The sequence below is a fragment of the Ascaphus truei genome, chromosome 5 (genome assembly GCF_040206685.1).
Source record: "Ascaphus truei isolate aAscTru1 chromosome 5, aAscTru1.hap1, whole genome shotgun sequence".
Taxonomy (NCBI): Eukaryota; Metazoa; Chordata; class Amphibia; order Anura; family Ascaphidae; genus Ascaphus; species Ascaphus truei.
The window spans coordinates 40,434,988-40,457,949 of record NC_134487.1 but is presented as its reverse complement, the minus strand read 5'-3'; the positions used below and the strand labels follow the sequence as shown (position 1 = coordinate 40,457,949).

The window sequence follows — 22,962 nt, the reverse complement described above, 5'->3', positions numbered from 1 at the left end:
GAAAAATGCAGACTCCATCTGCTGTGCTAATAGGTCATGAAGGGCAGCCGGATGATTGAGCCTAAGCACTGTGATCAAAAGGTAACTGCCCTGATTGTTTACACTAAGTACTAATCAACAGACCAAGTACTAATCACCAAGACTCTGCCACTCTAATTGTTATCTGAGGGCAGAGAATCATCAAACTGGAGTGGTTTGTAAGTGTTATGTCTACACCTACAAACAATGCAGATACTTCATTTGGTAAATTGGTCGTCGCCCCTGATTTAATTATGGGGCTACCCATAGAGTCCCAGTACACATGGGCTAATTAGCTGGGGGGCATGGTTTAATCTGTGTCTCCACGTTAGGGATTGGATACAGATAATTGTTCACCAATAGTCTGTATTCAATGTTAAGAATAGGGTTACACAGGTATATAAACTGTGTCAACCCTACAGTTTTGAGTTGTGCTTCTGATTCCACCTGGAATGTCACCGGATTGCTGGAGAATTGCTAGCTGATACTTCTCCATCCCCCAACCCTAAATAAGTGATACCTTCTTGTCTGTTAATTGTACTATATTGCTGTGTTCACCTTTTTTAAGGAATAAATATATTTTATTATATCTAAGCCTCGTTCAGTTAAACCCAGATATTTGGTGTTCATTATATCTTGTCATAAGCTACCGTGACAAGCTCTATAATTAACTGGTGGCAGCGGCGGGATTGAACTGAACCTATATTACAGTGTTCTGTGGGACTCTGTCATATAGTGGGAACTCGAGAGTAATTGCGAGTTCCTGGGACTAAAGATATTGAACACACAGTAGTGCAACAGTTAACACAAGTTGTAACACCACCTCACTGCTGCGACCGTGAACCATGAGCGAGGCTGAAGGCTCATCCAACATGAGGACCCGAGCTCAGCTGAAGGACAAGTGCCATGAATATGGACTGCCCTATGAGAACCAGGAGGTCGCAGACATGGTTGACGCAATCGGTGACTATGAAGCCCGGCTTGCAGAGTTTCAGGATACGGCTCAGCTTGCCCTTATACAGCCACCCGGAGATCAGGGAAGGAACCCAGTGCCGGGGCGGCGGAATCTCGGGGAGGGAACGAGTGCACCTCCCGGGAGCAGTGCAACAGGAGGGGTACTGGTTGCTGCGGCTACCAGTCCGTTCGCCCCTGAAATGTTGGCACCGATTACTGCGTGGGGTGACTACGAAACATGTAGGATGTAATTGGTCCAAGTGTTTTATTGCTATTCTATCCTTTGTGTGCAATTTGGGCACTTTAGAGACTTTTTCCGCTTTTGCTGTGTACTTTAGAAATCGCCACTGTGACGTCACTTCGCAGCCAGTTCACCCCTGCTTGTGGCTGCACTAAACGGAGAGCTCTGCGAACCATCCAGGTCCTCACTGACCAATCCGGGGACCCTCCCAGTGCGTCTGCAAGCTGCAGATTGCTCGATCTGTCTGGAGCCCAGCTGACCAGAGAGGAGTTTCCCACAGAGACGGTGACCGAATGCAGAGGTGTACCTAGGAAGGAAAAGCATCGCAGCTGCTGTCCCAGACGCCTGCCAAGGGAAACATACTCCTGACTCCTGTATGAGCGGCCGCCGAGTGGTAACTTGTGTGTTTAACACACTCAATGTTTATGTCCTAATACCTTGATGTACGCAGAATGTTTATCCCCTATTTTAATATAAACTTGTTACTTTCATACTTCACTATTTGCGTTGTGCGCTGTTTTTTTGACTCCACACAGGAGGAGCGGCTGCAGTTTATCACTATGGCAGTGAACAGACCCGCTTATTGCCCCCCTGTCCAAACCAACACAGATGAACTCAAACTGGATCAGCACAGTCTCACCAAGTTCGTGGAAGGTACTGATCAGATAGACAGTTTTCTAAAGAACTTTGAGACACAGTGCCGGCGGTACAAAGTGCTTCCCCAGCATAGGGTTGTACGTTTGGACCCCTTACTGTCCGGCTTGGCTAAGCAGACGATGATGGCGCTTCCAGATGAGTATGCTGATGACTATGACCACCTGAAAGAACTGTTACTGTTTCAGTACGGTTTTACCCCTGAAGCCTACCGGGGTAAATTCCGGCAGGAAGAGAGGCAGCCCCAGGAGTCCTATGTTACCTACGTGACCCGCATGGCTTTGTACGGGATACGCTGGGTGGAGGGCTATGAGGCACGGACTTACCAACGCCTGCTGGACCTCATCTTTCAGGAGCAGCTCATGCAGCAGTGCCCGCTGGTGGTGAGGGCTTCGGTGTACGACAATAAGCCCAAGACTTACCAGGAGGCGGCGAGGCTTGCAGACGACTATGTGGCCAGCCGAGCCCTGATGACCGCCAAAGCAGTAGCCAAGGCGGCGGTGACGGCGGCACCAGCCAGAAAGTCTGCCAATACCCCCCCAATGGACTCAGAGGCCGCCTGCGGGCAGCAGTCCATTGAAGGAGGGGGAGCTCCGGCACAAGCGCCGGTGCTACAACTGCAACCGCCCTGGTCACATCAGACCAGATTGCCCGGAACCCCTGCGTTCCAGCGGACCCCATCAGGGGCAACGCACCCCAGCTGCGAAGCCGGTAGCCCGCGTGCGGGTGGCTTCCACCACAGACTCCGGACCGGTCATGGAACCAACGCCCAGCGAGACGTCCCATGCAACGCCTGTCCCGGTTTCATCGGTGCCTACAGCCAGGAGCGGAGGACATGTCAGCGCGGACCTGCAGCAGACGGACGGCCGGAGCAGACATCTCACCCCGGTCACAGTTGGTGACCGGCAAACAGTTGGCTTGCTGGATTCAGGAGCTGCAGTGACCCTGGTCCGACCTGATATGGTCCGGCAAGAGGAATTGATCCCAGGCCCTGGAATACAGATTACTGTGGCCGACGGAGAGCCACGTTTCCTGCAAGTGGCCAGAATCTTTTTGGATTGGGGGAGGGCCAGGGTGTGCGGGAGGTGGGGGTTTTACCCGGTTTGGATGCCGATGTTCTTCTTGGCAACGATCTGGGACCGATGACCTGCACCTATGACCGAGTGCCCAAACCCGTTGCAGTGGCGGCGGTTACCCGGAGCCAGACAGCGGCAATGGCGGCGGCGCCAGTCCCCCAGCCTTTGGGACCAACATTAGCGGAGGGCGCAGAGGAGCCCGGGGAGGTAAGCCAGGATCAGTTGCAACCACAGACTGACTTACTGTTTCCCATCACCCTTCCCCATTCTCTGGACAATGACATGACTGGGGGGTGGCCAGAATTAGGAGCCCAGTTTAGGGAGGCAGTGAAGACAGACCCTACCCTGGCCGGAGTGAGACTTCGGGCGTCCGAATCTCAGGCAGGGAAGGCACTGAGCACTGCCTATGGTATAAGGGACTCCTGTATAGAGAAGAAGGGAACCCAGGGATAGAGGAGGGATTGACCGGTAAGCGACAGCTAGTAGTGCCCCAGGGGTACCGACAGCAACTGTTACGGGTAGCTCACTCTATTCCGTTAGCGGGATATCAGGGGATCAACAGAACGCGAGCCCGGTTATTACAGCGTTACTACTGGCCGGGGGCATCTCGAGATGTAGGCACTTTCTGCCGCTCTTGTGATGCCTGCCAGCGAGTGGGTAAGGCGGGCGACTGTGTGAAGGCACCCCTGAAACCCCTACCGATAATAGGGGAACCCTTCCAGAAAGTAGCGATGGATCTTCTAGGACCCCTTATGATTCCTAGCAGGTCAGGGAAGCGCTACATCCTCACGGTGGTGGATTTTGCCACCCGGTACCCTGAGGCAGTAGCGCTTGGCACCATAGATGCCAAGACAGTGCCAGCAGCTTTGCTGAACATTTTTTCTAGGGTAGGTTTCCCTAGTGAGGTCCTAACCGATCAGGGGTCGCAGTTCATGAGTGAACTGTTACATTGTCTCTGGGATGCATGCGGTGTACAGCACCGGTGCACTACCCCTTACCATCCCCAGACAAACGGATTATGTGAGAGGTTTAACGGTACCCTGAAGCAGATGCTTCGGACCTTTATCGAGGCGGAGGGGAAAGACTGGGAGATTCATTTACAGCAATTGCTGTTTGCCTACCGAGAGGTACCGCAGGAATCTACAGGCTTCTCCCCCTTCGAGCTACTATATGTCCGCAGGGTACGTGGACCTCTGGACCTATTCTGTGAGGGATGGGAAGGGGAGGCTACTGCTACTGATGCTTCAGTGATCCAGTATGTAGTAGATCTCCGAGACCGGTTAGTGATGCTCATGGGGGTGGCCCAGGACCACCTCAGGGCCGCTCAGACCAGACAAAAGCAATAGTATGACCGGAATGCCCGTAGCAGGGAATTCATCCCAGGACAGCAGGTGCTTGTTCTCAAACCCACTTGGGAGAACAAGTTGATGGCTGCCTGGTCGGGACCGTACCCGGTCATCCGAAAGGTGAATGAGTACAACTATGTTGTACAGGTAGTGCCTGAGAGGCAAAAGACATATCATGTTAATATGTTGAAAGAATACAGAGCACCGAGTATGGGAGCAGTGATGGCCATTTGTAGCACACTGCTGGAGGATCCGGCAAGCAATGCTCTGCCTGATCTCCTAGGGGAGGCTAGGCAGGGAAACACTGTGGAGCAGGTAGAGATAGGGGCACAGTTGAGTGCCAGGCAGCAGGTAGAAGCCAGGGACATGCTAGCTAAGTTTAGGGCCCTCTTCACTGACATGCCAGGGACCACATATCTCACAAAACACCCAGTGCACATGGGATCTGCAGCCTCTGCATAAGCACGCTTATAGAGTGTCAGCAGAGGTCAAGACCAGTATGGAAAGGGAGATAGAGGAGATGCTGACCCTAGGGGTAATTACTCCATCCCAGAGTCGTTGGGCAATCCGGTAGTTCTAGTCCCTAAGAAGGACAAGACAACCCGGTTTTGTGTAGACTACCGCTTGCTCAACGCTGGGACGGTGTCAGATGCCTACCCCATGCCCCGCATGGATGAGTTGCTGGATGAACTCGCGGGGGCAAGGTATCTGACCACTATGGATTTGAGCAAAGGCTATTGGCAAATCCCACTGACCTTGGAGGCTAGGGAGAAGTCAGCGTTCATCACTCCAAGTGGCCTCTAGGAGTTTTTGGTGATGCCATTTGGGATGAATAATGCCCCGGCTACCTTCCAACGCCTGGTCAATAGGTTACTGGAAGGGATGCAGAGCTATGCCAGGGCTTACTTAGATGACATTGCTGTTTTTAGTAATCCCTGGGACTCCCACTTAGGACATGTAGCTGCGGTGCTGGATAGGATCAGGGAGGCTGAGCTTACCTTGAAACCCACTAAGTGTATGGTAGGGATGGCAGAGGTCCTGTACTTAGGGCACAGGGTGGGTGGAGGGCACCTCAAACCAGAGCCAGCTAAGGTAGAAGCCATAGTTCAGTGGCCTGTTGCAAAAACCAAGAAACAGGTCATGGCATTTTTGGGGACCGCAGGGTACTATAGGAAGTTTGTCCCACAGTACAGCGCCGTGGCCAAACCCCTGACTGATTTGACAAAAAAGCAACTGCTTGTGCTTATCACCTGGACTCCTGCCTGTGAAACTGCTTTCCAGGCACTGAAAACTGCGCTTGCTGGGGCCCCCATACTTGCTGCCCCGGACTATACCAAACATTTCCTTATACAGACTGATGCCTCGGACTATGGCATTGGGGCTGTGTTGAGCCAAGTGGGGGACGACGGTAGAGAGCACACTGTTGTGTACCTCAGCCGAAAACTACTCCCCAGAGAGGTGGCCTATGCTAGCATTGAGAAAGAGTGCTTGGCCATTGTGTGGGAACTCAAAAAACTCCAGCCCTATGTTTATGGAAGGGCTTTCACGGTCCTCACAGACCACAACCCCCTGAGTTGGCTGCAGAGGGCATCAGGGGAGAATGCCAAGTTGCTATGGTGGAGCTTGGCCTTGCAAGAGTTTGAGTTTACTATTCAGCACAAAAAGGGTAGTGAAAACAGCAATGCTGATGGACTTTCACGTCAGGACTATCCCTCTGAGATAAGGGTGCCAGCAGTGCCCCACTCCCCGTTAGGGCCAGTGGGCCACAGGTCACCCATTAAGAAGGGGAGGTGTAGAGGGAGAGGGGGGATGGCCCGGTATTAAAGGGGTTGCACCCCATATGGCCACCCCCTGACCTCACCAGGGAGGCAAGGGGTTAGCTGGACTGCGGTCCAGGAATGTGGCTTACACCTTGTCATGTCAGGAAACTGTATGTTCCCCTGTTTCATTATAATCCTGTATTTTAATGTTTTAAAGTGCATTTCTGTATCTCCAGTTCTGGAGGTCACAGAGAGTTGATATTTGGCCAATATGTGGAGTCACTGTAGGCATTAAAAACTGGCAAATGTCGACCCACTGAGCCCACCAGAATGGAACTTATTAATATGTGTAGATATTAAAGTGTATATGTATGGTATTTTGGATCTGTTCTGAAAAATGCAGCCTCCATCTGCTATGCTAATAGGTCATGAAGGGCAGCCGGATGATTGAGCCTAAGCACTGTGATCAAAAGGTAACTGCCCTGATTGTTTACACTAAGTACTAATCAAGAGACCAAGTACTAATCAACAAGACTCTGCCACTCTAATTGTTACCTGAGGGCAGAGAATCATCAAACTGGAGTGGTTTGTAAGTGTTATGTCTACACCTACAAACAATGCAGATACTTCATTTGGTAGATTGGTCGTCACCCCTGATTTAATTATGAGGCTACCCATAGAGTCCCAGTACACATGGGCTAATTAGCTGGGGGGCATGGTTTAATCTGTGTCTCCAAGTTAGGGATTGGATACAGATAATTGTTCACCAATAGTCTGTATTCAATGTTAAGAATAGGGTTACACAGGTATATAAACTGTGTCAACCCTACAGTTTTGAGTTGTGCTTCTGATTCCACCTGGAATGTCACCGGATTGCTGGAGAATTGCTAGCTGATACTTCTCCATCCCCCAACCCTAAGTAAGTGTTACCTTCTTGTCTGTTAATTGTACTATATTGCTGTGTTCACCTTTTTTAAGGAATAAATATATTTTATTATATCTAAGCCTCGTTCAGTTCAACCCAGATATTTGGTGTTCATTATATCTTGTCATAAGCTACCGTGACAAGCTCTATGGGTATAGAACATGTTAAGATAGCAAGAGAGGGGAAAGAAAAGGATACCATACTGCTACAACGAGAGGCTTATTGGACGTTGGAACGATTATTTATCCTTAAATAGTTTCATTGAAGAGAGATAATGCTTTTACTACTGTTTGCTCCTGTTCTCCTTTTATGCTTAATATCTAGTAAATTACCTTTGGACAATCATACCTCCATTTTTAATTTTTATATTTACACTGATCACTATGGTTTTCATATCTGGGGTATTTTTCTGTTTTATTGTTGTGCTTACACATTTCTCCCCCCTTTTTTTCATGCATGAACCTCGAACAAATAGTCACCATCACATCCCTATTGCAAGCTTATCTGGACATGACATTAGTTACAAGCTACGCTCAACCCACCATTAAGGGGTTAAACATGAGGAGGAGCAACCATCTCACGATGACATCGGAGCAACAACAAGCAAGAGAGGCACTCAATGGCTGTTTGCCAGTTGCTAAGTGACAAGGAGGAGTTGGATTCGCCGATTGATGACATCAACGGAGCGACATTACCCAGGAGGCAATACCACGGACGGTCCAATTAGGTGTTAGTCCTGGATATCCAGATGGATTAGTTCAAGTCCCAATGATGGCAGCTTATGCAATCTTGTAATCAAGGGGTGACCAGATGTAACTTTATCCGTGTAGTATGAAACATGGAATGAAAAGAACATATTTGGCATGTTCACATATCTGCACCACAAAGACGTTTAGATCTAATGTCACTCATAATATTTACCCTATCAGGTCATTTATTAACTGCCACACAATATATGTGATATATTTACTCCAATGCCCTTGTGGCTTACAATATGTTGGGCGAACAAGTAGAACGTTCCAACGGAGAATATATGAACATATATAAAACATTAAAAAGGGATTAGTTACCCATAGTGTGTCCCATCACTTCCTCACACATCATAACAAAAACCCTAAGGGGTTAATCTGTCAGGCCATTGAGACCATTCAAGCCAGTACAAGAGGTGGGAATAGGCTGCAGAGATGCAGTATGCGTGAGGCATTCAGGGTCTAAATTACAGACACTCTCTCCGAGAGGTCTTAACATTGACTTTGAGTTAGGAGCTTTTTTATAAATTTTTGACATCATTGCGTCAAGGTACATGCAAGCATTTATTCTGATACCATTATGTATGTATTATATGTTTCATGGTTGTTTTATGTTTAGTCATGTGTAGATAATTGTTGTGTATTGTTTATTGTTCCTTGTTTATATGCAAAGCTGTTCATATGTCAGTGTTCTTTACACCAAGTGTCAAGTAGGTATTGCTTTAAGAAATGTCTTTATTGACTGGCCAATCAAATCAGTTGTATACGGATATATACCAGGGCACCACGGACATGACTCATTCCCCTGAGGAAGTGTGCGCAAGCGCATGAAACGCATAGGTTTTTTTTTTCACTTTGTTGGACGATTTGATGTGAAGAGAGCTGAGTGCTGATCCCCTGGAGCAGAATTAGGAAGAATTTCCGCTCGAGAATCCCACCGAGAGTCCCGCCTACCTGTAACGGAGTGTCCGGTATCCGGTGACGTCACTTCCGGTCTCGAGGAGCACGGTGTATGGAGGAACGTTGCGGTCATCTCCACTTCTCAGCCCAGGGAGGACAGATTACATCCGCCTATATATATATATATATATTTATTATTATTATTATTATTTTTTAAGCACCCTTGACCCAGAACCTTGCATTTGTCCATCACTTCCTGTAAATGCAATCCATCTGTGGATTAATTCTTCTCTCTTTGGCACATTTTCATAGTATACTTCCCATCTAAACATAGCTATTGCTCTATTCCTTTGTGTTGTCAGTCGGGAAATGGAGGGGGAGCTGGAGCTAATCCAACAGTCCATAATACACTTTTTTGCCAAAAGAAGAATGAGATCTATCAAGGTTTTGACTAGTAAACCAGGGGGTTTACTTATCTTCCTGTTTAATAGTCTGCTCAGTAGTTGGGTGATTTTATTACAGAAATATCTGATTTTGTCAGTCCCATATAAAATGCAAAAAATTGTCATCAACGCATCCACATTTAGAACAGTTGCTGGAAATATCTTGTCTAAAATTTTTTTTTTAATTGTGCTGGTCTAATATAGGCTCTGTTGATAATCTTAAATTGCAAATGTACTGCTGGAGTTGCTCTCCTCAGCCTATTAAATCAGGGGAACACAATCTTTTCCCCCTGTGCCCCCCTGCCAGCTGTCCCCCTCTCCTAGTGCCCCCCCTGCTTACCTTGACTCAGACGTCCTGGTGTCATGTCACGTTGCCAAGGCAATGCGAAGTCACATGACCACGTCACTTTGCCATGGCGACGCGTCACCAGGAGCCGTCTGAATCAAGGTAAGGATAAGTTTACAGAGGCCCTGCAGCTCCACCTGCATTAATTTAAATGCCTCCGGGAAGGTGCAGGGCATCTCTAAACCGCGCGCCCCCCGCAGCGAATCTCGCGACCCCCCACTTTGCGTACCGCTGTATTAAATGACTGAAAAATTAGATTCCAGTCTGGGTAATTTCTCTTCCAATTGGCTATGAGGCTCCCCAAATTCTCAGATCTCCTGAACTTGCGAGGGGTTTATATGTGTGTCGAATTTAAAATTTAAATAAAGGATCTGGTTTTTAAAAAGTCTATACATCCATATTCAAAAATCTTAGGTTTGTTCTCTGATAATAGAAAATATATAGTGTTTAAGTTGCATACGTATATGTCAAAAAAATTACCTCCAGGAATATTTAAGTACCTGTGCTTCCTGAAAGGAAAGCACTGAGTCCCTCTCTATACTACTGTATATAATTTATACAGTTTACATAACCCCATAGATTCCCATTCTCTAAAAACTACAGATTCATTGCCCACCTGAAAATCTGGATTTCCTACTAATGGCAAGTATTTTATCAGTGCTTTGGGTTCCTTTAAAAGGCTCAGGAGTTTCTTGCAGGCTCTCCTTGTGTTTGCGAACAATATATTGTTTCTTACTGCTACACTTTGATCTCAAATTTGTGTAAGGGCTTATAAGGCAATTGGAGCCGCAATATCTATCTATAACAGGGAGCATCAAAACGTGCGTGTTCGTTAGCCATTCTCTTGCTTTTTTGAACAGACATATATAATTAAACTTTTTTGTCTGGGAGGGAACAACCTCCTGTATCGTTATGTAATTTCAGTTTTGCCAGACTAATTCTATGTTTCTTACCTCCCCAAATAAAATGTGATATCTCTCTATTGAGTCGTTGTGAATCTTTTATTTAGTAATAGTGGTAATATCATTAATAAATAGTACATTCTTGGAATACCTGTCATTTTTAAAAGACCTATACGCCCAATGTTTTTCAAATACTGAGATTTTTGCATAACTTGGCTATACCAGCACTAATATTAAAATCATACAATTTTTTTTTAGATTTTACGGGATCAAGATTCCCAGGTATTTTATACTGCTAGTTGCTATTACAAAAGGGCATTTTTCTTGCCATACCAGTATTTTGTTTAATCCTATGTTCAGGACTTCTGATTTTGTAATATTTATTTTGAGCCTGAAAATGAACCAAAAATATCTAAAGCCTCCAGAATTTTGGGTCTGTTAATGAACAATAAAGTGTCATCCGCGTTCATGGCGATCTTAATCTCAGTCTTCCCTCTCCTAATCCCTTCAAATGTTTGAAAATTCCTCAAATATATAGCAAGGGTTCCAGGGTGATAGCAAACAGTAGAGGAGATAGTGGGCAACCCTGTCTAGTCCCTCTTTTTAAATTGAATATTTGTGAAGGGAAGGTGCCCGCAAAAACCCAACTCTTGGGTTAGTGTAAATCCCTTTAATAGCATTCTCAAATTCACAAACAATCCCAAAGTTCTGTAACGCAGTATATAAATGACCCCACAGTACCATATCAAAGGACTTCTCAGCTTCCAAACTGAGAAGGCATAGGGACACTTTAGTCATGTTATTTTGTACCTGCCAACACTTTCCTAATATTTGCAATCTAGGGTTTCTGCCCCCTATGAACCCAGTTTGGTCTGGGGATATTACAGATGGTAGATGGACCTTTAATCTTTCAGCCAGAACTTTTGCATATAATTTATAATCTATGTTTAGTAACGGAATTGGTCTATATGAGTCAACATCATCTGTGCTTCTGCCCGCTTTATGAATTACATTGATATCTGCCTGCATAAAGCTACTAGGGCATTTGTTACCATTTAATAAATGGTTAAAGGGTCTACCACATTCTCACCCAGTGTCATATAGAATTCAGCACCAAAACCATCTGGCCCTGGAGCTTTTAAACATTTTAAGGCATTGATTGCCTTTTGAACCTTAGTTTCCTGGATTGGATTATTGAAATCTGCTCGTGCTTGATGTGAGATTTTTGGGGATAAGATTTTACTCCAAAAGTCTCCTTTTTTTGGGAGGAAATACTTTTTGGGGAATAAAGTCTAAAGAATAAAAAGTCTCATTGTTTGGCTATATCCTCCGGTGAGGTGAAAACTTTCCCTGGGTTTCTATTTCTTATTGAACTTATGAGGTTCAGAAGTCTGGAGCCTCTAACTAGGTTGGCCAGGAGTCTTCCAGATTTATTGCCATATTTATACAGTTTAAAGGTAAAATAACTGAGGTTGGCTTCTTCTCTTTCCAGGACTATTAATTCAAATGCCTCCTTTTTTAATATAAATGTTTGTTTATGGGTAGGTGAGGGATTTGTTTTGTATTCATCGTATGCTTTAGTTAGATTTTCATTTGCTAGTATAAATGTCTTGTTAAGCGTTCTATTGTGTCTTATGGAGATGCCAATGATTTCACCCCTCATCACCGCTTTGCCTGCTCCCCAAAACAAGGCTGGGTTATCTATTTGTTGTTTATTGTTGTCAGCATAGACCTTCCATTTTTCCACTAGAAAATCCCAAAAATATGGTCTATTGGTTAGTATACTTGAGAATCTTCATACCCTCTGCATTGTCACCTTCTTCCCTACTTCGAGGTCTATCCATATCGGGCATGATCTGATAGTACTTCATTCTCAATGTATGTGGACTTGACCCTTGGAAGCAAGTTAACCCCCACCATCAAATAATATGTATGTGAGAAAGAATCATGTGTACCTGAAAAATATGAGTATTCCCCATCTAGGGGATGAAGAGTCCTCCAAGCATTTCTTAATATATGTCAAATCAATTGGTAAGTATGGTTTCTTTATTTTTATCTTTTGCCCTTTCCCAAGTGTGGAGGATCTATCCATTATCCAATTGTCTGTTACATTGAAATCCCCTCCTAAAATAATGTGCGAGTTCTTTTCCATCCCCACTTTATTTATGATATCCAGAAAAAAACTCTTTAGAGTAGATCAGTGATTTCCAACCTTTTTTGTTTGGAGGAACCCTTGAAGTATTTCGAAAAATCTCGGGGAACCCCTATCTGGCTGACACATATTAGGTTTAACAGGGGTCAGTCACAACATTTCACACCACACGAGCCACCTCTATTTCTCACCCTCTTCCCATGTATTTCTCTCCCATCCATTTCACTAACTCTCCTCCCCTCCCACCTCGCATGTATTTATCCCTTGCGTCTCACTCCCCTCTTTTCCTCACTCGCTCCCTCCTGTCCCCCTCTCTTCTCTCACTCGCCCCTACCTTCCGTCAATTACCCCACTCTCTCTCAATCCACCCTACAAAATACATACCAAAAAACACCACCCCCATGGGGGGGAGGGGTCTGTGGTCCATAGGAGGAACCCTTAAGACTGCTTCAAGTAGCCCCTAGGTTCCTCGGAACCCTGGTTGGGAATCACTGGAGTAGACATTGGGGGCATAGATATTACATAGCAATATTGGGCTGTTCTCTAGGACAACATTAACCAGCAGAAATCTACCTTCATGGTCGAGTGTACTGTTCAATATCTTCAGGTCTAAAATTTTCTTTAAAAAAATGGTTGCCATCAGAAAATTTAGAGAAAAAAAGGAGGAGGACTAAAATTTTCTTTAAAAAAATGGTTGCCATCAGAAAATTTAGAGAAAAAAAGGGGGAGGACCCCCAAGCTGATGCTGCAAATACTGCGGTGTCCAATGTATAATGTACAGGTAAGATATCAAGAACTGGTATGCATAAATGATAAGCAGGTGTCCCCTAAGTAGTAGCCGATGGTGTGTGTGAAGTCGGTGTAGCCACCACCTCACCTGAACTCTGTCGGGGTTAGCTCTCAAGCCGGCTCGTTGGTTCACTCCCCCGGGTAGACGGAGCTCAGAGGGAGCTTCCCCTCCTCCCTCGGACTGCGGGGATGGCCACCCGGAATGCAAAAGACCAGCTGATGATAATGGAGACCTGTGTGCACAGAGCCTCCAGCCGTCTCACCGGGTCCCTTCCGATCCTCCCGCGATGCTACTGCCGAGATCTGTACAGGGGGTGGCGGCTGATGGGGAACGGGCAGGTGATCCACACCTCCACGATGGTCGTCTCCGTCAGCTGCCTTCCTCTCCTGGTGTACAGGTAAGTGGTTGGAGCGCCGAACTCACACTGGCTAGACAGGATCCACTAGGCAGCTCTGGAGAAAATCCTCATGCTGGAACAGCTACTCTGCGTCTGCATGCACCGGATAAGCGTGCTTCAATACCGGTAGATAATGCAAGATAAGTAGGGGTAGAAGGTAGAGCACTGCCAAAAAATAACTATTTATTAGGCATATTAGCCAAATGGACACACAAACTAAAAACTCTGACGCGTTTCCCGCCGTGGAGTTTTTAGTTTGTATGTCCCTTTGGCTAATATGCCTAATAAATAGTTATTTATTGGCAGTGCTCTACCTTCTACCACTACTTATCTTGCATTATTTAAATAACATAGAAAAAGCTGATTGTGTTGGGCCTGGTGGTGCCCCTCTAACTTGATTTAAATTTTTTTTTGCTAACAGTGTATAAAGCAAATAATATTACTATATCAACCTACATCTACACAAGGTGAGTTATACAAAGGAAGAATAAAGATTAAGGCGTTCTCAGATATTAAAATGACCATCGATTGATATGATCATATCTCTCTGAGCCAAGTATATATAATAGTTCAGCTCGGAGATCGTGGTCTCTTCCATTGGACCATCCTCTTCTGACTGACATTTCTAGAGTCATGGGGGTTTACCAATATTCTCCATACTTGTCCTGCTCAGGAAAGCTTCTGCCTCTTTGGGAGTGTCAAATATTTCCACCCCTTCTTTGGAGAAAAGCTTTAACTTCGATGGATAGGCCAGGGTAAATCTACGACCTTGCTTGAACAAATCCAAGGAAATTAACTCTTTCCTCTTTCTGGAAAGCTCAGCAGAGAAATCTTGGAAAATGTAAACCGTGGTGTCCTGTATTCACAACTGTTCGTTTTTCCTGTAGTGGTGTAGGACTTCCTCCTTATCCGTGTAGTTGGTGAACTTTGCAATTGTCTTCCGCTGTCTTTTCTCCTCTGGATCCCTCGGAGGCCCGATTCTGTGTACTCTGTCCAACGCAAGCGGAAGGTCTTGCACATTCAGTCCTAAGTGTTTAAGAAATTCTTCTGCTACGATGGCAAATAGCTTGTTCTGCAGGATACTCTCAGGTATTCCCACAAACCTCAGATTGCATCTTCTAGATCTGTTTTTGAGATCGTTCACCTTTGCTCCAAGCAGCTCTTTGGACTGAGTGAATTCTTCCGCTCTGCTGAGAGTTGTATTTTGACATCTTCAATAGAGTTTTGTATTTTCTCTAATTTCTGGTCAATCGGGTAGATAGCTTTCCTGATGATTTTGATGAGGTTCCCCTCTGACATGGATTCAAGCTGAACGCCAGATTCAGATGGACTGCTGCTTGAGTTTTCAGCTGCCATGTTCGCTATTTTTTTTTTGTGTGTGCGTTTTTCAGGTTTGCTGGATTTAAATGTACCTTTTTTCATCTCTGAAGATATTTGCAGGAGGAATTTATCCATTTATCTGTAGAATGTCCAGTCTTAGAGGAGGCAGTTTAATACATCTTTGGACATATGCACACACCTGTATAGACATATACATCCATCCACATATACTTGTATATATTTATTCTTCCCTTTCAAAATAGATTGACAGGTCACCAATAGCGATTAGATGCAGTAGGTTTAATTTTTAATTTTCCATCTTGCTTCAGTATAGTATTCCTTGGTTTCCCCAGGCCTGCACCTTTCACATGCATTTACATGCTAGCATTAACATTGACAGTCCAGCACATATTCCTTGCTCATATCTTCAGGTGTAACTCCTGTCATTTTAAAGCTTACCCCCAAAAAGTTCCAAATTTGCTTGGGGACCTTGTTTTGCTATCACTGGGGGGGGGGGGGTCCCTCACTCCCCAGGGGTTGGAGGCTTACCAGTGTAACGTGGGGGGTCTCCCATCCTGCAGCGCACTGAGCCCTCTGGAGATCACTCCTTCTTTCCCCTGCAGCACTCGCATGCAGAGTGAGACTCCTGCCAGCTCTCCCCTGCCAGCACGCACACCGAAGGGACTTTCCCCGCAGCCAAACCAGCTGAGCACCGCCCCTAAACAATAGTTGAGATGCTGGTACAAATAAAAATACTTGAGCAAAAACATTTGTATGACGTAAGTACAGAGTGCAGAGCAGATACCAAAGCAAGGAGCTGGGCACACAATGATAAAATGAAGTCGTTGAGCTCCTCTTTCATTCCTGACATCAGAGGGATGGTCACAATCATGCGATCACTACACTTGTGATTACATGGGTTTAGTTCCAGAGTGTCCGTGGGATTTAAATGCAGAGATTATGGCACTGAAATGGTTAATGTATCTTTAAGGCTGCACCACAACAACAACAACAATGTATGTCATGAGTAAAACGTGGTCAATATCATACTCTGCTTTTTTGTACACTTGCACTTTCCAATGATGGTCTATAAAAAGGGTTTTGGCTGGAAATTGCTCCCAGGGGCTGCTCTAACTAGAATTTTTCAGCACATTGACGTGTCACATGTCAAACAATGAGTGCACATTGCACTGTATGCTTATGTATCTTCCAGTTCCCCCTTCACCCCCATAATTCAGGAACGGCTTCTGTGCTCCGAGAAGAGTACATTTTACCCTTTTATTTTATGCTCCCTGTATTTATTTATTTTTCAGTTTCACTGCTCACCATCTGTTAACTTATCCGTGACTCAGCATTCAAACACAACAATAAAAAAAAACCCTGCTTCCCACAGCAATACAGAGTGTTCCTTTTTGCACTGTGATTTTAAGTGCATACAACCGCTTTTTCACGTGCCTTGAGTTCACTGGAGAATCTTGTGATAAGAATAAGTAGTGTATGTGTTTATTAAACCGTGATGAAATCTTAGACTATTTTAAATAGGAAAAATGCTTCAACTATACAAAATAGACCTTGTGAGAAGCGAGTCCCTGTCCAAATAGGTTGCATTCGAAGGACTCCGACATTAAAATCGTTTTATACAGTGATTACCATACCTGGTTTGTTGGGGCTGGAAGGGGGAAGTTGTCCCAGGGTCGGTGGTTAGACCTACCGGAAGGGTTAATCCAGTCATTACCTTAGCGGCTACTACCTTTAAGATAATTAGGTTTGAAATATGTGAAAAACCTAAGGGGTTTACAAACTTTTTCTCGTCACTGTTTATAGCACCAATAGTATACTGTGCACTTTACAAAAGAGACAATGCAGGGGTTTCTAATACAATAAGTGCAACAACAAAAAATCAGCCACTAGGAAAGGAAGTCCGTGCTGCAGAGAGCTTACAATCTAAGTGGTTTATTGGGAGACTTACAGAGACAACATGTGAGGGAATAAGTGCAGTAGATGGCAGTGCTTGGCCACAATGGTTGGTAGGAGCGACAGAGTGTGGGACAGTAGCCATGTTTCTAGACCATTGAAATGCTTTATGTGAGAGGTGAGTTTTAAGGTGTGACTTAAAGGAGGGTGAAGAGAATGTGTTTATCGTATACCGAGTGGGAGGGAGGTTCTATATTTAAGGGGCGATGAGGGAGCAGTAGAGGGAAAGGGGTGGAAAGGAGATGGTTATGAGCAGAGTGCAAGGGGCGAGCAGGGACATGATCAAAGTTCAAAGCTGATATGTAGGGAGGAGCAGATGAATGGAGATCCTTGAAGGTAAGGAGGAGAATATGGTAGGTAATTCGAAACGTGTTGGGAAGCCAGGAGAGGAATTTAAGTAGGAGATGAACAAAGACTGTTCTGGTAGAAATTGAAATTATTCTAGCAGCAGAATGTTGGATAGATTGCAAAGGAGTACATTGTGAGCCAGGGAGCCGGTTAGCAGAATATTACAATAATCCAGATGGAAGAAGATAAGGGCTTTCAGTAGATTGACAGAGGCTGGTTGGGCCTTGGCAATGTTACGGAGGAAGAAACAACACATTTTTGCCATGAATGTAAATGGAGGCGTCAAATGTCACGCCTAGGTAACATTTAGATGGTAGTAGCAGCTACTGTGATGGAAAAAAAGTGTGTGCCGAGCACACGCTCGGCAGTGAAATTGTGTATATTATTGTATAGTCTCTGTGTTGAGGGAACGAGCTGAGGCTTCTGAGTAAGGCTATGGTGTGTGTGTGTATGTCTCTCTTTTTCCCTGGCTCTGCGCATGTGTTGGTGGCGACTGCCTCCTTAGCGCATGCACTGGTGGGGTCTGTCGCCTCTGAATGCGCTGGTGGCATCGGCCGCCACTGCATATGTTCTTGGGGAGACGGCCGTCTTTGCGCATGTACTGGCCGATGCTTCTTCGCATGCGCGCGTTGACTGACGCTTCTGCACATGCACAGGGAAGGAACCCGTCACTTCCATTACACACTTCATCACCACGAAGGAGATTTGTCCAAGGGGAATTTAGTAGGTGCCACTAAAGAAGTTTCACTTAAAAAAAAGACACCAGGATATAGCGAGGACGCAATCCATAAGCAAAAATCTGAAACTAAAAATGAATACATATTCTAATAAAATAGATACAGTACCTATTAAATGTTATGGTGTATGAGAAAAAAATATTACATACAGTATACTGTATAGAGTAAATCCCCCAGAATTCATAAAAATAATATGAACACATGTACTCTTCTCTGAAGAAATTTACATAATTCTTTATTAACGCCAAATACAGACATCTATTCTCTGTGACAAAGGAGAGAACTAGTTGGTTAACAACAAAATTAGGAAGATTCTGAATGAATTCTTGCAAAAACCTTTAAAAAAAAAAAAAGGAATTTATATCTCCTTAAAAATATATGTATATAGAAAAAAAAAGAAGCCGAGAGGCTTAAGAGAGACAGTAGGAGATCCAAGATATGATGAAGAATACAAAGACATTGTTAAAATACAGTCAGAAGGAGCAAAGACAGTGTGGCAATAGACTTGCTTGAAAGTTGTTATAAATCTATTCAACTATAAAAGGCACCAAATCTATATCCTCATTGAGGCCATTTGGACACATAGTAATGAGGGTATACAGTAGATCCAAGACATTTCCTGTTTTGAAAGCATCAAGAGTCTAAAGATGATCCTCGCTATCCAACGTTTCACTTCACAACGAATGGCATATCCAACACTGTACAATGCAACCCTATGGGCCATTTTTCGACGCCTGAATGCGTTATCCAACGCTCACCGCCACTGATTAACATGGGACTCACTTTGCAACGGTTCCAGTATCCAACGCTACTTCCAGAACGGATTCCGTTGGATAACCGAGGACTGCCTGTATTGCCACCTCTACCAACAATAAGGACATGCTCGTTTCCCTTTATTTTAAAACCTTTAGTATTTTGGTTGTGGTGTTTTCAAGTGTCCGGATTCGGTGTGCATTGGGAACCCCTGGCAGATATTCTTTACATGTTCCTGGATTCTGTTTTTAAGCATGCTTTTTGTTCTTTCGATATATTGGAGAACACAAGGTCACTCCAATATATACACAACATATGCAGTAGTACAATTTATAAAATTCCCTATAGAGAGCAGAATATCATTTATTTATTTATTTATTTTAATTTTATCTGAACGTTTTATCCTTATCTGCATATATGGAACATCTACCACAGGAAAATTAACCAATTTAATGATGATGGGAGGTAACCACGTTTGGTTTGGGAGGTTAAGTGATGTAGGGTATAGGATCACTCAATATGTTCCAATTTATTTAGTGCATCATCTACAAGGTTGGGAGCGTATTGCCTTTTTATGATGCGTCTTTTTATATTTTCTGCTTGTTCCTAAAAAATTGACTGCAATTTCTCTGAATTCTTTGCAGTTGGTTTATTGTAGAATGTTCCATCCATCCTTTTGTTATGATTCCTCTGTTCATGTAAATAACTATTACAATCAACCTCTTTTTTTGCAAAGGGTCTTGTACAGTACTAATGTTGTGGTCTTTTGGGTGTTAGGTTAAAAAAAATTCTACAAATATCAACATTAGAAGTAAAATGAATATTAAAATAATTTAAATGTACGACCTCCATAAAACGATCTCAACATTCTTGGTCTCCCTGACATATTATTAAAACCTCATGTATAACCCTTTTCCAGGTGATAATATGGTTATTATTACAAATACAGTTCACCTCTCAGTTACCCACAGACAAGTTGGTGTAACTGGGGGTAAACTTTGCTCCCATAGCTGTCCCTCGCACCTGCAAATTAAATGTATCCGAAAACTTTAAATAATGGTTATGTAGAATAAAACTTTTACTATTTACGACAAAAGCCTTACGAGAATCATCCAGAGATAGATCCATATCTTAAAAGATCTTTACTGCCTCTATTCCCCTAATATATTCAATACATCTATAAAGCACATCATAGGTCCCCCATATAAAGTCGCTATTTCATGTTATGCTACCATATTGAGAATCGAGGTAGAGTTTCTGACATAAGATTTTAAATTAACCACATATTTTTGCAAAAATGTATCTACATATTCTGAAACATCCAATAAAATGGATTTTATCCCCGAGATAATGGGTCTACCTGGCTGATGTACCAAGGTTTTTTTTAATCTTAAGTAGATAATAGAAGCTGGGAATTTGTGAATGTACTGTATATCAAATAGAAAATCATATTCCTTTTTACTAAATGTTTCATTCAATGAGGCTTTATCTGGCAACATTTTAAATTAACTTAAAATCTCCAGTGGGGTCCTTTTTTAGTTTTCTATACGAGGATTCATCACTCTGGAGTCTTTGTGCCTCTTTCACATAATTCTCTTTGTTTACGGTAGTAAAACAACCCCCTCCCCCCCACTCCTCTTGTCTGCTTGTTTTATAATAATAATTTAATTTCTTACTAAATTGACAAATAGAACTGTTTCATTTTTTGTTAAATTTATCTTACATATATCCAACTGCATAAATTGTCAATCTCTTTTGACCAAGTTCTAGAATGCAACTACAGTATATAACTCCCCCCTGATTTTGGTTTTAAATGAGTTGGAGCTTTAAACTCATAGAGCGTGCCTGGGGGATCATATGGAAAACAATCCACATTTCTCTTACTATCGATTTTTCAGAAAGTATCTGTTTAAAGTTACATTTCTAGTGAGTTTCTTAAGATCAATAAAAAGCTGAAACCCGCTAGGATTACCTGTGGGTGTGAAGGACAATCCCTTAGTTAACAGTTTTTCTTGGTCTTTAGACAGTGATAAAGTGAGATGATAAAAAAAATACCTCTAGTTTTAACTCCCTCCTTTATGCTACCCTTCTATTGCTGAGGCTTTCCCCTCAACCCCCAGTTTTTTTTATTCCAAACGTTCTGTTTCTAGAGTCTTTGTTTTTTTTTTTTTAGAATATAGGAATGTCACATTGAGATTATGTATTTAAGAATCCACAATTCTGGGTATGTTATACAGAGAAAATCCTTTATTAAAACTTGGAATATTACTATATTAAAAGAGCATGTGTTGGTGGTTTTTGGGGCTCTCTCTGTTTTCACTCATTCTTTTTTTTCTTACGGTTATGTTTTCGGAGTGCACTTATTTTTCCTGTTGGATTACATAGAACTGAACCTGGAAGCTGAAGTTGAAGCTGCAGCATTGTCCACCCTTGCTGCCCTTTCAACCCACAAGGTCTTAGGCCCGGATCAGACAGGATGCTACGCGATGCGCGCGCACGTTCGTCACTCTTTGAGGCTAGTGGATGACAGTTGTCACACTAGAAACTGCTTGTGGTGGCAAACTACATATAATTATGTATGTCATTATTTATATAGCGCCATTAATGTACATAGCACTTCACAGCAGTAATACACGTGACAATCATATATATAACAAATAATACAAATAACAGACCATGGGAATAAGTGTTTCAGACATAAAAGTAACATTTAGGAAAAGGAGTCCCTGCTCTGAAGAGCTTACAATCTAATGAATGGGTTGTTATTTATAAGTATTTAAAGTGGAAAGTGGCAATCATCCCCTTTTTTAAGTGACCAGAACTGGAGGTTCCTTAGAGCTCACCCTTGGTCCCGCGACCTCCGGGAACCCCGTATTTCCTGTAAGATTTGTAATTATTTTATGCCGGTTTTGACACACAAAAAACCTATAAACCATTTTGTGGAGTCACGAATGGAGAGTCGCTATGTCGGCTCCCGACAACGTTGCATCTTTTTGTTGGCCACAGATTGAGCGCGTGACCCTGTAGCCATTTTCTGGCCAATACTTGCCTGTTAGATAAAACAGTTCTGTGATCAGGATGCCTGGATGTTTGGGGACCATGGGGATGCCCGGATGTTTGGGGAGCATGGGGATGCCTGGAGACCAGGGGGACACCTGGTTGTTGGGAGACCAGGGATTAGCAACCCCCTCCCTCCCAACCTCCCCCCCCCCAAAAAAAAACCTATTGGGACTTGCTGTACGGCTGGACCAAATTCGAAGCTAACACCCCCTAACATTCTCACCCGCATACCTTACTGGAATCAGCTATGTGATTGGACCATACCCAACCCTGAGGCAAACTCCGACCCACAATGAGCAGCCACATGACCTTGTTTCAACCTTGCCCCTTATGCCCTCTAGATTGTAAACTCTCACAAGCATGGGCCTCATTACCCCTTTGTATCAGTTTGCGCTTGTTTGTCCTTATTAGGTATGTCATTCTGCTTATATAATATATTTGTCTACTATTCTACCCAATGGGCTGGCAGTAAACCCTGGTATTCACAGGGTTACCAGTAGTCATCATGGGGTTTTCCCCTTCACCTTTGGTACTGTACTTGAGTGACAGCAGGGGTTGGTACATCCTGTTGTAGTTGGGACAATGGGGTGCCCGCCTTCTGGCTGTACTTAAGGGCAGGACCGCCCTAAAGTTAGGTGTTGTTCCTTCCCTCTGAGGAAGGCAGGTCACACAATTGGGAGCCTGAGATTGGGGCCTTCCCATGTGCTCTTCCCTCTGGGGAGAGTGAGTGTGGACCAATACCTCTGCCACTGCTAGGGAGGTGGGGAAGAGCTAGGACGGCTGCGGGTGCCCTTTGCCTGTAGTGGCGGTCCAGGGACCATTATCCATTGAATGCTGACAGACTGTATCCGGCAGAAGACTGCTGTGTAACTGTTACTGCAGAAGTGTAGTAATTAACCGGTTGCTGTTTTGCAATATACCTCCTGCCTGGTGCGTGACCTTACTGGGGGGGGAGAGGTAATAAGTTCTACCGTGGACGATCACCTTCAGTTCCTGGAGTTCATGGCACATGGAGGCACTGGAACAAGGATAAACCCGGGCGCTCCCTGGTGAAATTCTAAAACAGGGGAAATATAGCAATGAGTGTTACAACCTTATAAACAAAGGTCCCCTCAGG

At 44.1% G+C, this 22,962-nt stretch overlaps 1 protein-coding gene and 1 long non-coding RNA gene across 2 annotated transcripts in view; one reads left to right on the top strand and one right to left on the bottom strand.

Moving 5' to 3' along the window:
- COG5 (component of oligomeric golgi complex 5) overlaps positions 1-22,962 on the top strand; it is a 457,324-nt gene that overhangs the window by 242,697 nt on the left and 191,665 nt on the right. The window lies entirely within an intron of this gene.
- On the bottom strand, positions 7,379-15,909 carry LOC142494956 (uncharacterized). The gene is made up of 3 exons (XR_012801629.1): positions 15,523-15,909; positions 8,678-8,794; positions 7,379-7,790 (listed from the first exon to the last, which is right to left on the bottom strand). It is a non-coding gene; the product is annotated as an uncharacterized LOC142494956 (long non-coding RNA).